This window comes from Mus pahari, chromosome 6, assembly GCF_900095145.1.
Source record: "Mus pahari chromosome 6, PAHARI_EIJ_v1.1, whole genome shotgun sequence".
In the NCBI taxonomy this organism is placed as follows: Eukaryota; Metazoa; Chordata; class Mammalia; order Rodentia; family Muridae; genus Mus; species Mus pahari.
This window is the reverse complement of record NC_034595.1, coordinates 70,663,248-70,676,543: the sequence shown is the minus strand read 5'-3', so window position 1 is coordinate 70,676,543 and position 13,296 is coordinate 70,663,248. Positions and strand designations below refer to the sequence as shown.

The 13,296-nt window shown below is 41.3% G+C and overlaps 1 protein-coding gene across 3 annotated transcripts in view; it reads right to left on the bottom strand.

The window, feature by feature from the left end:
* Foxj3 (forkhead box J3) overlaps nucleotides 1-12,474 on the bottom strand; it is an 88,338-nt gene extending 75,864 nt beyond the window's left edge. The window contains exon 1 of one of the 3 annotated variants that reach the window (XM_021200546.1): nucleotides 12,306-12,474. The gene's annotated coding sequence lies outside the window, so the exon portion shown is untranslated. Of the gene's footprint in view, nucleotides 1-11,599; nucleotides 11,623-12,305 lie in introns of those variants that run through there. The other 2 variants (XM_029539773.1, XM_029539774.1) reach the window with 2 other exon arrangements.
* Between the last annotated feature and the right edge of the window lie 822 nt (nucleotides 12,475-13,296).

Sequence of the window (13,296 nt, the reverse complement as noted above, 5' to 3'; positions counted from 1 at the left end):
AAAAAAAAAAAAAAAAAAAAAAAAAAGACTGTGAGTCTAGTGTATGGCATGGCACATGCCTTTAATCCTAGCAGAGGCTGGTAGAGCTCATGAGTTTTGAAGTCAGCCAGGTCTACATATCAAGTTCCAGGTCAGCCAGGGATACAAAGTAAAACATTATCTCAAAAAAAATCTATTAGTAATAATAAGAAAATAAAAATAAAAAACAGCACATCAACACAAAAGTTAAGACACTTGAGGTATATGGAAAAACTCCCAATTGTTGAACCCTAATAAATGAAGATTCATTTTTATTTTATATACCATGGATAGGCAACAGTATGGGGGATCAAACCCAAGACCCCCACATGTCTGATAAGCATTCTTTCACTAAACTGTATGCCTAAGACCTCTTATTACTTTTTATGTTGACACAGGATCTCACTAAATTGCCCAGGCTGGCCTTGAACTTATTTTGTAGCACAAGCAAGTCTGCAATCCTGCTGCCTTAACCTCCCAAGCAGCTAGAATAACAAGCCCATGCCACCCGGTCCAACTTAAATTTTATATACTTCTGCACATACTCAATAGAGCAAGTAGACTGAAGTCCTTGGATATTATTTATTCAGCTTCAGTATTTGTACAATTAATTTTCTTTTCTTAAATTTCAGGAAGCAAAGAATGAATATTACCTCTGAGAAAATGGCATATGTAATCAGAAGAAAAAAAAAAGAGCACTCATTTGATAGCTCTATTAAAAAGGATTCTCGCTGAATCAACAGTAAGAAATTCTTGTAAATTAATGAAGGAGCTGAACATGAGCCAGGGTAGTGCCTCAGCTAAAAAGAAGTATATACAATCTCAAGCTTCATTAGAAATCTAGTATCCAGACAAAGAAGGGCAACAGCCTCCTAAACTCTTCACTTAGTTCACACTGGAGTAGTGTGCTGTTTAAGCAGGGCATATTAAGAACACTTACAAAGCTGAATTCTCAAAGGAAAAGATTCACAATACTAGCGAAGAATTTAGAAACCAAACATTCGTAGTTGTGGTGGAGCGCTATGAGGGAGGGGAAAGTGGATCTGTATGAGTTTGAGGTCAGCATAGTCTACATACCAAGTTTCAGGACAGCCAAGACTGTGAAGCAATAAGATCCTATCTCCATTAAAAATACAAAGGATACCATGTCAAATGTAAAAAAGAAGCTAGGTCCATTTAGCCTGAAGAAGAAAACATTTTCCAGCTTCACAGCGCAATTCTAGTATATAGATTTAGAATATTATTTTCCTGAGGCTTTTCCTGGCTGCTAATGAGTATTCAAAAAAGTGAGAAAAACATTGTATTTTTTTTTTCAGTTCAAAAGACACAAAAATACCTGTTCAATCATCTTAACTACTTTGTGAATGCACATGAAAAGGTGACGATTTATTGATTTCCCACAATTACTTGCCAAGCTTCAAATACTAAAGAAACAACAATGAACATTTTAATATCCTGGTATATAGTTTGGGAAGCTTCTTTTCCTCTCACTCCATTATACCTCATCTCTTAAGTTTCTGATTAGTCTTTCAGTCTAAAATGCCCATATCTCATCCCATTCCAAATACTATCTGTTATATGAAGCTTTCTTTTCTTCATCAGTAGAAGCAAAACCATTACTTTCTGGTAAATCCATGGCTCTTTAGCTACACCTGCCATTGGGAACAAACTTGATTTTTAACTGCCATTTGACAATTCCTTACATACATAGCACTCAAACTGTCCATTAAAATAATAATTTTTAAATACTTGAAGAGCTAAACTGTGGAAGAGAGAGAGAAACTACAGGCTCTACTGCTCCACAGAGGAAAAAAGATTGGTTAGTAGTACATTTTGCTTCATTTAGTGCCTACATAAAGAACAGGCTACCTACCCTTTTTTTTCTTTTCAGACATGGTCTTAAATCTGGCATCCCTACTGGCATTCAACTCACTATGTATACAACAGGCTGACCTCAAATTTACAGCATACTTCCTGCCTCTGTCTCCCTTCCTGAGTGCTGGGATTTCAACACTCAGTACCATGCCATATTGGCTACCTTTCAACTACCACTGATAACAGGCTTGGGAAGAGTAGCTAAATGGCCATACCTTAAGTGTTCTAGTAGGAAAGTTCAATGGTATGAATGACTAACTCAATATTCTAGGAACTACAATCTATTTATCTCATCATACTGGGAGAAAGGTAACTTGATACATACTATTTTTAGCAATATTAACATTCTTAAAATTAGCTGCCAGGCAATGGTGGCTCGAGCCTTTAATCCCAGCACTCAGGAAGCTGAGGCAGGTGAATCTTTGTGAGTTTAGTTTAAGGTCAGCCTGGTCTACAGAGTGAGTTCCAGGACATCTAGGACTACACAGAGAAACCCTATCCAAAAAAAAAAAAAATTAAGATGAAATACAAAATGCCTTTTTATGTACTACTTTGCTGAATATATAAAAATCCCTACCACACGTGCTGCACAGTAAGCCACCTGCCATCTAACATTTCTCATACACCCAAAGGTGGTCCCATCAGATTTTATCACCAGTAGCATCACAGCCATCAATGTTTACATAAGCACACTGACTGTCCCCAGTGACAAAGTCATCTAACATTTCTCAGAACATGTCCCTTGTCATTAAGAAACAGAACTGCAGAAAGGATAAAAACAGAAAGACATTGTCTCCACCCTTAAGAGAAAATATAAGGCTCTTTTGGATGGTATAGTTTGGCTTTTAAAGCAAGATCTTACTACTTGCAATCCTGCCTCTACTAAAGTACAATTTCTTAAATCACGATATCAACCTGGTCTCTCTCTCTCACACGCACACACACACACACACACACACACACACACACACCCATAAATCAGAATGCCTAAATCACTTATCTCAGTAAAAAATGTTCCTTACACAATCAAGCCTTGAAGCACATACCATAATGCAAGCGCTTGGGATACTGAAGCAGAAGGACTGTGGGTTGAAGGCTAGTCTGAGCTATATACCAAGATCTTGTCTCAAAAACAGGGAAGGGGGTGGTGAAGAAATGCTCCTTAAGGGCAATCTTGGGGTTTTTTGCATCCATCATTTATGGGTGTGGAGTGTGTACCTTTTCAGGTACAATTTCAGGTACCTTTTCAGAGGGCAATTTTCAGGAATTGGTTCTCTCCTACTTTCCATTCCATGTGGGTCCTGGGGAATCAAACTCAGGTTGCCGAGTTTGGAGAAAACTGTCTTTACCCACTGAGCCACTCAAGGGCATGCTTTGCATCAATGGTTCTCAGCATTATATTGTACATAAATAATCATAAGGCCATCAGCTCTTCTTTCTTTTTGGTTTTTCGAGACAGGGCTTCTCTGTATAGCCCTGGCTGTCCTAGAACTCACTCTGTAGACCAGGCTGGCCTCGAACTCAGAAATCCGCCTGCCTCTGCCTCCCGAGTGCTGGGATTAAAGGCGTGCGCCACCACTCCCCGGCTTCTATCAGCTCTTCTTAAAGCCATTCTTCCACACCCCTGAATGGATCAAGTTCTTCAAACAAACATGCTAACCGAGTAAAAACTAGTCATCAGAAGCAATCAGAGGCACCACTATTACTGGAAGAACAGCTCTGGGGTATCGCTCAAACTAAGCATCTGTGGTCTTTGCTGGCATGAACCGGGCTTTTCTATAAACAGATAAAAAAAATAAATGACCAATCAAATAAGAGAAATTAACTAATTCAATGTTCCTGTATTAAAAACATTAAACATTAACGATTTTGTTTTTCTTATTAAAAATCTGCCAGAGAATGAAAGCAGGTAAGTAAATCCTTAGGTCTCATTTTCATTTCAAACTAGATTACCCTTTCAGGTAATTTAACTGAGAAATAACTACTATAAGTAAACCTAAGATTTTTAGTTTGCTTCTGAGGGAAAAAATTCCTTGAAATGAGCAAATTCTAATGCAAAGAAAACCTTAAATCACCTAATACACTCACAACTTGACCCATAATACTATAATCAAGTCATTTATCAAACCAATTCATCTATATTAACTTTTTAGCAAATACTTCAACAGCACCAAGCTTAAACTGCTCTTCAAAATAGTTACTTTTCAATTTGTTATGTGAACCATAAAAATCAAATTTTCTGAATGAAACATGTTCACTGTACAGAAAGGTTCATAAAAAGACACTTGAAATTACCCAGTCATGCTTTTCTCCCGGTCTGTTTCTTGTTGTTGCTTTGATTTCTATTCAATAAAACTTCCTTGTACATTATCAGTTTTCTTACCTACCAGGCAACAGACAACTGGTCTCACTGTATGACAATAACCCAGAAAGATACCTGCATTAGAACCATATTATGTATAATTTCTCTAAAATTTATTAGCATATACTTCCATTCTGAGAGAAAGGGTGAGAAACCTAACTGCTACTTAGCAATCCTTAAATTCCCATTCTGATTCTTCCCTATCTCACCTCCAGAATACTAACAGCAGAAATGAAGACTCAAGTAAGAATGCTTCCAATGACTAAAACTGGACCTAATTTAACAAGAAAGTGTACCTGTTAATTTTACATGAAGCTTTACAATATCACAGATACACAAAAGGACTGATCATTTGGGATCTCCATGGCCTTTCATTTCCACATCAAAAACCTAAAGTCTGTTCCTCACTATATCTTCATTAATTTTCTACTTTAAAAACAAAAACAAAAATTCACAAGAATATTAATTAAATTGTAATTAAATGACACTCTTGTCAATTGACTTCATGGGTTACCCTACCTGTATTACAGGGCTGTTATAAGTCCCAAAACCCAACATCAATCATCATCCAAATGTAAGGTGGAAATATTTCCAAAGTACACATGCTCTAACTAATATGACACATGAGTTTCTGACATTCCAAGTGTTTCTGACGGTGTTTGCTGCCAATTTATACATAAGATAAAACCATCGATCTATTTCAGACCTTACCTGTCTAGCCTGTGTAAAGTATTACAGATTCATATCCAGCAGAAACACCACTCCCTACAACATTATGCCCTACCTTTATTCAAAGAATCAACCTACCCTTGATTGTATGTGTTAACTGCTGTAACTGTAACTCATTCCCAAAAGTCCTAAAAACCAAGCAACAGAAACTTTAAAGTATCACCCAAAATCTAGAATGTAAACAATAATCTATTTCTATCATACACCTTCCCCCAAAGTTTACCTCTATAAACAAAATATGACACTGCTACTAAATGCCAACAGTCTTGCAACCTAGTGAATTTCTCCCATAAATCTCACAGCTAGCAGTAGAAACTAAGATCTATTGGTGGTTTAAAAGTAAAGTCAGATCTCAGCATTAGGCAAAAGTAGATTCCAATTTCTGTGGTTTTTTAATATGTTTTTAATATGTACACTGGCACAAAACTTTAATTCTAATTGATCCTATTCCACTAAGCAAGACTTTTACTGGCTGGAAGAATTCAGTTGCAGTTCTTAGCTTTGTACTCCAGGTGAAAATTTTGACTGAAAGTCAGGTGACTAAGTAAGAAAAAAGTCTCCTTTAGACACAGTCATCAGGAAATGATTGCCAACTCTTCAATGAGCTCAAGACTCTCCACTACACAGGACTTGAAAACAATGAAAAACAGCATAGGCAGTTGGTGATAACTCTAAAAATTCTCTTGGACTATATTCTATTACACTTACTTATTGTGTGAATGTGGGGAAGAATACAGGCTTGCCACAGTGCCTACACAATGGTCAGAGGACATTTTGTGGAAGTCGGTTCTCTTTCCAGCATGTGTTCTAGGGACCAAAGCCATCAAGCTTGGCAGCACGCGCCTTTACTGACTAAGCTACCTCACCAGCTCTTTCTTTTTTTAGACTTATTGTATTCATCATATACATGTCTATGTGGGTGAGTGGAAACAGACACCAGAAGAGGGTATTGATCCCTTAAAGTTGGAGTACAGGCATATGCAGCATACTGGGCTTGTTACATGAGTGCTAAAATCCAAACCCTAGTCCTCATAAATGCACAGCAAGCACCTTAATCTGAGCTGTTTGTCAGCTAAGACTATATTCTAAAAGTTGTTCTTCATTAAGTCTGAATCTGTCATAGAGTCCTTCACTCACTGAAGACAGAAAATAAAGACAATGTGGTGTTAATAAAGATCCAATCACACCAAAATAAAATCATGTGAGATTTATGGTAAAATGTTTAAAGCAACTGAAGTCACCTACAAAGTATTAGAAACTGGGTCTAAAAAGGGTATCAGAATAAAAATTCTTATTGTAGTATTAAAGTTTGGCATCATGAGTCATTTGTTTTGACCTGATTGCACAAGAATATTCACCGGTTTGAAAAAGTATTCAATTCTCATATATCAAGTAGAATAGCAGCTAAAGGTACCTATCAACAAAAGGTTACTTAAAATAAGTAGAGTACCATTGTTACAAATATAAGTACAACATCTGGTTCCTTACAACAAAGCTATTTCCATAACCCAACAGATGGCCCACAGTAATAATGCTTTGCTGATCTGGTTATAACAAATTCTATTAAATCAAAAATCCTGTACAGCGGATGCCTTTCCCAATTTCAGTATAAGTCAATCTCTTTAGCCAAAACACTGTACTCTAGTTCTTTTTGTACACTGAAATACAGATATGCCAACTACAATGGTCAAATGTTTTGAAAGTTATTATGAAGTGCTAATGTAATGTTTTCCTGAGTTTTGAGGAGAAGAGGTAGAGTATTCCCCTATGGGACTGAAAAGGTAACTGTTCAAAACATAAACAAAATCTGAGTTAAGAGAAGACTGCAGAGACAGGCAGAATTGAGTTCTGACTCTTAAGCTGAAGTTTCTGAATAGTGTCAATGAGGAAATCTACAGGACAGAAACCACTACCAGTGAAGAGCACTGCTAAGTATGTAGTTGTTAGCTGAGATACTGTTAGGACAAGCAATACAAAACACACTGATGTCTAACTATCTACCTTGTTTTAGGTTCACATTAAAAAGGAATGCTCGTGCAATGTCAAGTAATGTTCTACTCCTCCAACTGTATTCAAATCCTATCTATCCTATCTTCATATTCTGGCCCTGCTCTTCCTTGACACAATTTATTAATTCATAAACAGTGAGCAAAACAGTATAGTAATTAATTCTGAGTTCTGAAAATAGACAGTGAAACTTCAAAACTTGGTTCCTTCCATCCCTAGCTAAGTACCCATAGGCAATATTTCACCTTTCAGTGTTCATTTCAACTGTGAAAACCTGATAATAAAATCTACTACTCAGAGATTATATAATGTTCATATAATGAATGTATTCTAAACACTGTTGCTAAAATAAGATCTCAAAATGTTCATCACATTAAACACCATTAAAGTTCTAAAGGACAGAAATATAAAGTCTCTTATTTAAACAGAACAAACAAAAAAATTCTGCTAAGTCTTCACTCTAAGTCCCAAAGAGTCGTCATAAAAATTCAGTAATTCCCAGTTTGAGCATGGTGGCTCACCCCTTTACTATATCCCAACATTAAATAGAGGCAGAGAAGGCAGCCTTGCCTACAATCCAAGTTCAAGGACATCCAGAGAGACACAACAGAACTTTTTTTTTTTTTTTTCAAAAGAGGAGACACTAAAAAGAAAAAAAATGAGATTTCCCCAACTGATATGGATTTCTCAGTCCCCTAGATTCTCCAGGAATTTACATAGGGATGCTTTAAGTAGCAAAGAATGGTGAAATTGGCAAAAAAAAAAAAAAAAAAAAAACAGGACATCTGCTCCAGCATTTCAAGTGCAATCCTGGCCAGATCACCTAATATAACTAACTTTTCATCCTAAAGATGTTTTTCCTACACCACAAGTTTGCTGTGTAATCAAACAAGATATGTATGAAAAAAACACATAAATCATAAAGCTCTACACATGCTTAAGGACCAAATATGACTTGTTTACCTTTAGATCCCTAATGCCCAGTAGAGCACAGTAGTTTATAAAACTAAAAATTAAGCCAGAGTTGGTGGAGTGAAGTTGGTAGAGTGAAGGGTTTAAATGAATTAAGAATGGATAAAAGCATAGTATATCCATACTGTAGAATATCCGACAATAAAAGGGACTGAGACACTAACATATAACAACCCTTAAAACAAGGGCAAAGTTAGACACAAAAGACTGGCAGGGTAAAAGAGTGTGATCCTTAGGGGTGTGAAGGGGAATGTCTTTAATTGAGGCCTCAAGAGGCAGAGGAAGACAGATCTCTGAATTTGAAACCAGCCTGATCTACATAGAGGGTTCCAGGACAGTCAGGACCCTGTTTCAAAAAAGAAAAAAAAGGAAAAAAAGGGAGGGAGTGAGGGAGGGAAGAAGGAAGGAAAGAAAGGAAAAACAAACAAAAAAAGAACTTTCTTTAGAACACTAGTTTCTTTTTTGTTTTTTGGGTTTTGGGTTTTTTGGTTTTGGTTTTTCGAGACAGGGTTTCTCTGTGTAACCTTGGCTGTCCTGGAACTCACTCTGTAGACCAGGCTGGCCTCAAACTCAGAAATCCACCTGCCTCTGCCTAATGAGTGCTGGGATTAAAGGCATGCGCCACCACGGCCCAGCTAGAACACTAGTTTTTTTATATATATTTTTTTTCACTGGGCAGCTCAGGTCCTGGAACTCAGAGATACTCCTACTCCTCTGCTTCCCAAGTACTGGGGTAAAAGGCATAGAACACTAGTTTCTTTTCTGAAGACAAACTCCATTTTTGATCATTGAATAACTCTGATATGATCAATAATAATAATACCAGAGGAAACCTTACCAGCATAAAATCTCAACAGATCCTGTGAAAACCTAATTTGTCACCTGTTACCTTTCTTTTAAAATTCCTTCTGGTCTAGTTCAACCATCTTTGCATTAAGGTTGCTGGCTGTGAGTTTTAAAACTGAATTAAGCATTGTCAACAGTCCTACCTTGTAAAAAAATTTTCCTGTTCTTGGCTTCTGTGACAAAAACTACTTCTTGGTTCTTCTCAGAATGCTTTATTTTCCTATTAGCCTACTTTAAAACCCCAAATTCGCCCGGCAGTGGTGGTGCACGCCTTTAATCCCAGCACTTGGGAGACAGAGGCAGGCCGACTTCTGAGTTCAAGGCCACCCCAGTCTTTTGTGAGTAAGCTCCAGGACAGCCAGGGCTACACAGAGAACCCCTGTTTGGGGGGGGGGGACAATTCCCCATGATTTTTCCCACTATACAATATCCCCCCACCTCCCTGAAAAACATCTACTCAAGTGTTTTACTACCATTTACAGGCCCATCACTGCAAATCCACAGCTCACCTGACTACCCACTGTAAATGATAATCAAATGCATAGGTAGGAACCTACCCTAAGTCACTTCATGATTATAAGACATTAAGATGAAGACTTAATAAATTAAATACATGTAAGAGTTTACAACAATTCTGGAAATGCTATAAAGCATTCAATAAATGCTATTATTTTATTTCACAAGCAGTTTCTTATGTCGACTATTATTCCTAAAACTCTCCAAGAATACTCTGGTCAGGCTCCCATTTCCTGCACACTCAGCTGACATAGAGACCTTCTTCAGATACATGGTTTAAGAAAACACTACAGCAGCCTACCAAACCTAATCTTCTGTCCTGACAGATCCTTGCCAAGATACCCTAGCCAATCTTGTAAGTACACATATTATTTACCAGTGCAATGCTCTGTGACAGTCCCTGTAATCTAAACACACTTGCCTCCTCTCCTTTTTTATTTTTTATGAAAATTCCTTTTCCATACCACTTATTTGGTTGCACTATTTCAAATATAAGTCTGCTGTTATTTAATACACACAAATGGTGTATACAGCTGCTTCTCCATAAGTAGAGGCAACTTCTACTCCTTTTCAACAGAAGTTGAAGCTTTCAGACTCCAGTGTTTCAGTCCTTGTCTCTTTATATATCTTATTTCATAGCACTGTATTTTACAGAAGTATACAAATGCTGACTGCTCTGCTATAAAAATGTGCCTCAGAGAACATCTATTTTTCACAGCCCCACCCATACTTATCGTAATGAAAACGGATAGAATCTGTATTTCAATACTTTTATTCTACATAGAAGGAAAGAGGAAGAATGTGCTGACACTTGTATCAGATAAATAGGAGAAATGCACTATCAAAAATACATTTTAGACTACAATGTAGGCAGTTACAGTAGTAACACAGTCTGTAATTTCAGTACTTGGGAGGTGAAGACAAGATCAAGAGTTCAAGGCTAGCCCTCACCACACTGAATTAGAGGTCAGCCTGGTCTACATAAGACTATCTAAAATTAAGATGAAAAAAAGGGAAAAACTTCAGTTTGAAAAACAAGAGAATATTGGAAATTTTCACATCCGAAAGAGTGACTTCAAAACAGTACCCAAACTAATAAACTGAAAGCCAAAATAAACAATCTTGACCTCATCCACAAAACACCTAATAAAGGCATGAGAAACTCCCCAGCAGCACAAAACAGAGAACAAGGTCCATCTCAATTCCAATATTAAACCAAACAGGAAAGAGCTTCAAGTTCATCTAAAACAAAACAAAAGGGGCTGGTGGGATGGGTCAATGGGTAAGAGCATTGACTGCTCTTCCAAATGTCTTGAGTTCAAATCCCAGCAACCACATGGTAGCTCACAACCATCTGTAATGAGATCTGACACCCTTCTGGTGTGTCTGAAGACAGCTACAGTATACTTACGTAGGACAATAAACAAATCTTTAAAAAATAAAATACAAAACAAAACAAAAAACTCGAAAATGAAATCACATCTACATAGCCCTTCCTATCATAAAGACTGGGATCACTTGGCAATAAATAAATAAATAAATAAAAAATAAAAAATAAAAAAAGCAGCTATTGTTTTCTCCATAAATACTATGGTTTAAAAATAATAAGCGTCTATCACTGCTACTGTAAAGAGAGCAATCTGTGGTCTCCCAAGAGCGAAACACAGAAAGATGTAAATGTTAACCTGGAAGAGCTATTAAAGGGAGATGGGGGAAGGAGACATGTATTTCAAAACAGTGTTAAAAAACAGAGCCCAGTAGTACCTAGTGCATTTTAGGGATGTGGAATAAAAGAACTTTCTTCTGCAAAAGCAGCAAGCGAGTCTACCTAACCCTTCTACCAGAGAAAAATTTACATATATTATGCCCAATAGAACATGCATGCTTTCTCACTAGGGAACAAAACACAAGGAAAAACTAAAGGCAAACAAACGTGAAAGGCGAAAAGAAGCCCACCAGTTTCGAGCGCCCTGACACGACTCATTTCAGAAATGTAGCAACAACTTGAGCCCTGCATCAACACAGACAAGAAAACACTAGGCCACAGTGACACAAGAAAGTAGAATAAAGGAAAACCGTACACACCAACACATCAGTAGCAAGCGCCTGCTCTCTGGAGGATTGAGCAGTAGAGAAAAGAGCAAGAGCTACTGTAGCTGAAAAGATGTCAATGAACTAAGATCTGCTAGGTCCCCTAGTAGTCTCAATTTCATTAAGAGTACAACTCTTGATTCTTCCATCAAACAACAGCCATCCTCGGCAAAACAAACTGACCTTAACACCTTCCCCACGCTGCCCGGAAGAAATCACGGGGTGGCGGGGAGTAAAGCAGGGAGGGGAAAAAAAAAAAAAACATCTCGACCAACTGCAAAAAATGGAGGGAGTGGGAGGGACGGGGCACTACCACGTGGGCAGGATGCAACACACGCAGGACAGCAGCAACACGTCCGCACGCGAAGGCTGCCTTCGCCCCAAAGCCAGAGAAGGGCCCGGGGACAGGATGGGAGACAAGGTGGGACCCTCGCCCCAGCCTTCTCAGCCCCGCAGGGCACCCGCGACCCACGAGGCACCGGCCGCCTTCCCGGCAGAATAGCGCCCGGAGGGCGAGGAGGGGACGCCGCATCGCGCTGGGAACAGGACGAGCCCGGGCCAGGTGCAGGTCACGGAGCGACGAGGGCGCGACCGTCGCGGTCCTCCGCCGCCCCGGCATCCGCGGCGCGGGCCCACCTGGGGGAGGGGCGGGCGCCAGCGGCGTCGGGCTGAGGGGCAGCGGCAGCTGGGGAGCGGCGCCGCGGGCGAGGGAGGGCCGCCACCCGGCCGGCCCAGCCTGGCGCCCACCGCCGGCCACAGGGAGCGCGCGCCGAGGACGGCGAGCGCCGCTCGCCCAGAGCAGCCCCCGCCCGCGTCCCGGGAGATGCCCCAGCCCCGCCTCCCCGCCCGCCGCCCCAGCCCCGACGAGACCCTGGCGACGCGTGCTCACCTCAGGCTGCGCAGGCCGGGACGGCCCGGCCGAGCCCCCGGCCGCTGCGTGCGTCTCCGTTCCCCGCGAAAGGTCCCAACGGCGCCCTCAGAGAGCGGCCCAGGCCCGGAGCGGCGCCGAGAGCGCGGTGGCGGCGGCGGCAGCGGCGGCGGCGGCGGCGGGAGCAGCCAACATCCGGGGCCGCGCACCCGGAACTACTTCCCGGCCCGCTCCCTCCCACCCCCGCCTCCCGCGACGTCTCAGCGCTCCCGGCCCCGCGTCCTCGGCTCCACGGCCCGCCCCGTCGTTGCTGCGCGATGTGCGAGCGATCCCTCCGCGGGGACAAGTAGTGCCTCTGAGCTCCCGCGGCTCTGCCTGCCTGCGTGCGGCCAGCGGGAACCGACGGTGGGCGGCGCGCAGCGCCTTGCACCACTGTCTGCGCCTCCGGCTTGACAGCAGCCGGCCGAGGCGGCCCCGGCCCCACTCCCGGGATTCCAACTCCTGAGGAATGCGCCTCGTGACCTCCCCGCCTTCCAGCCTCTGCGCGGCTCCGACAAGCACACAGCGCGGATTTTCCCGGCCGCCACCGGGGCGCTTTGGACCTTGCTTGGGGACACGCGTCCTTCGGAATGTCAAGAACCCGGGTTCGAGGCCCCTCCCTCCCCAGGCATGTCATCTTGTCATTACCCCTGCCGCGTCATCCTCTCCATCTCGAGTTAGCTGGCCAGGTCGTGGCCTCACTATCAACAGGTGGAGCCTTTAGTAGGGCTGTTCAGACTTCGGGTAAACTTTGGACTTTCCCTCAGTCTTCACTGATCCTACCTCTGAACTGTTAGCGTTGACAATCTGCGCTGCCCTGTTACACTTAATTACCTTGGGAGGTATTTGCAGCGCAGATGCTGTGTTAAGTCACGTACTCTTCCCTGCAGCCTCAAGAGCAATGGTGAAGAGCAGTTGCTCAGTATTTGGACTTTAGATGGTTAGATAGGTGTCAGTGCGTTTGGTTGAATGA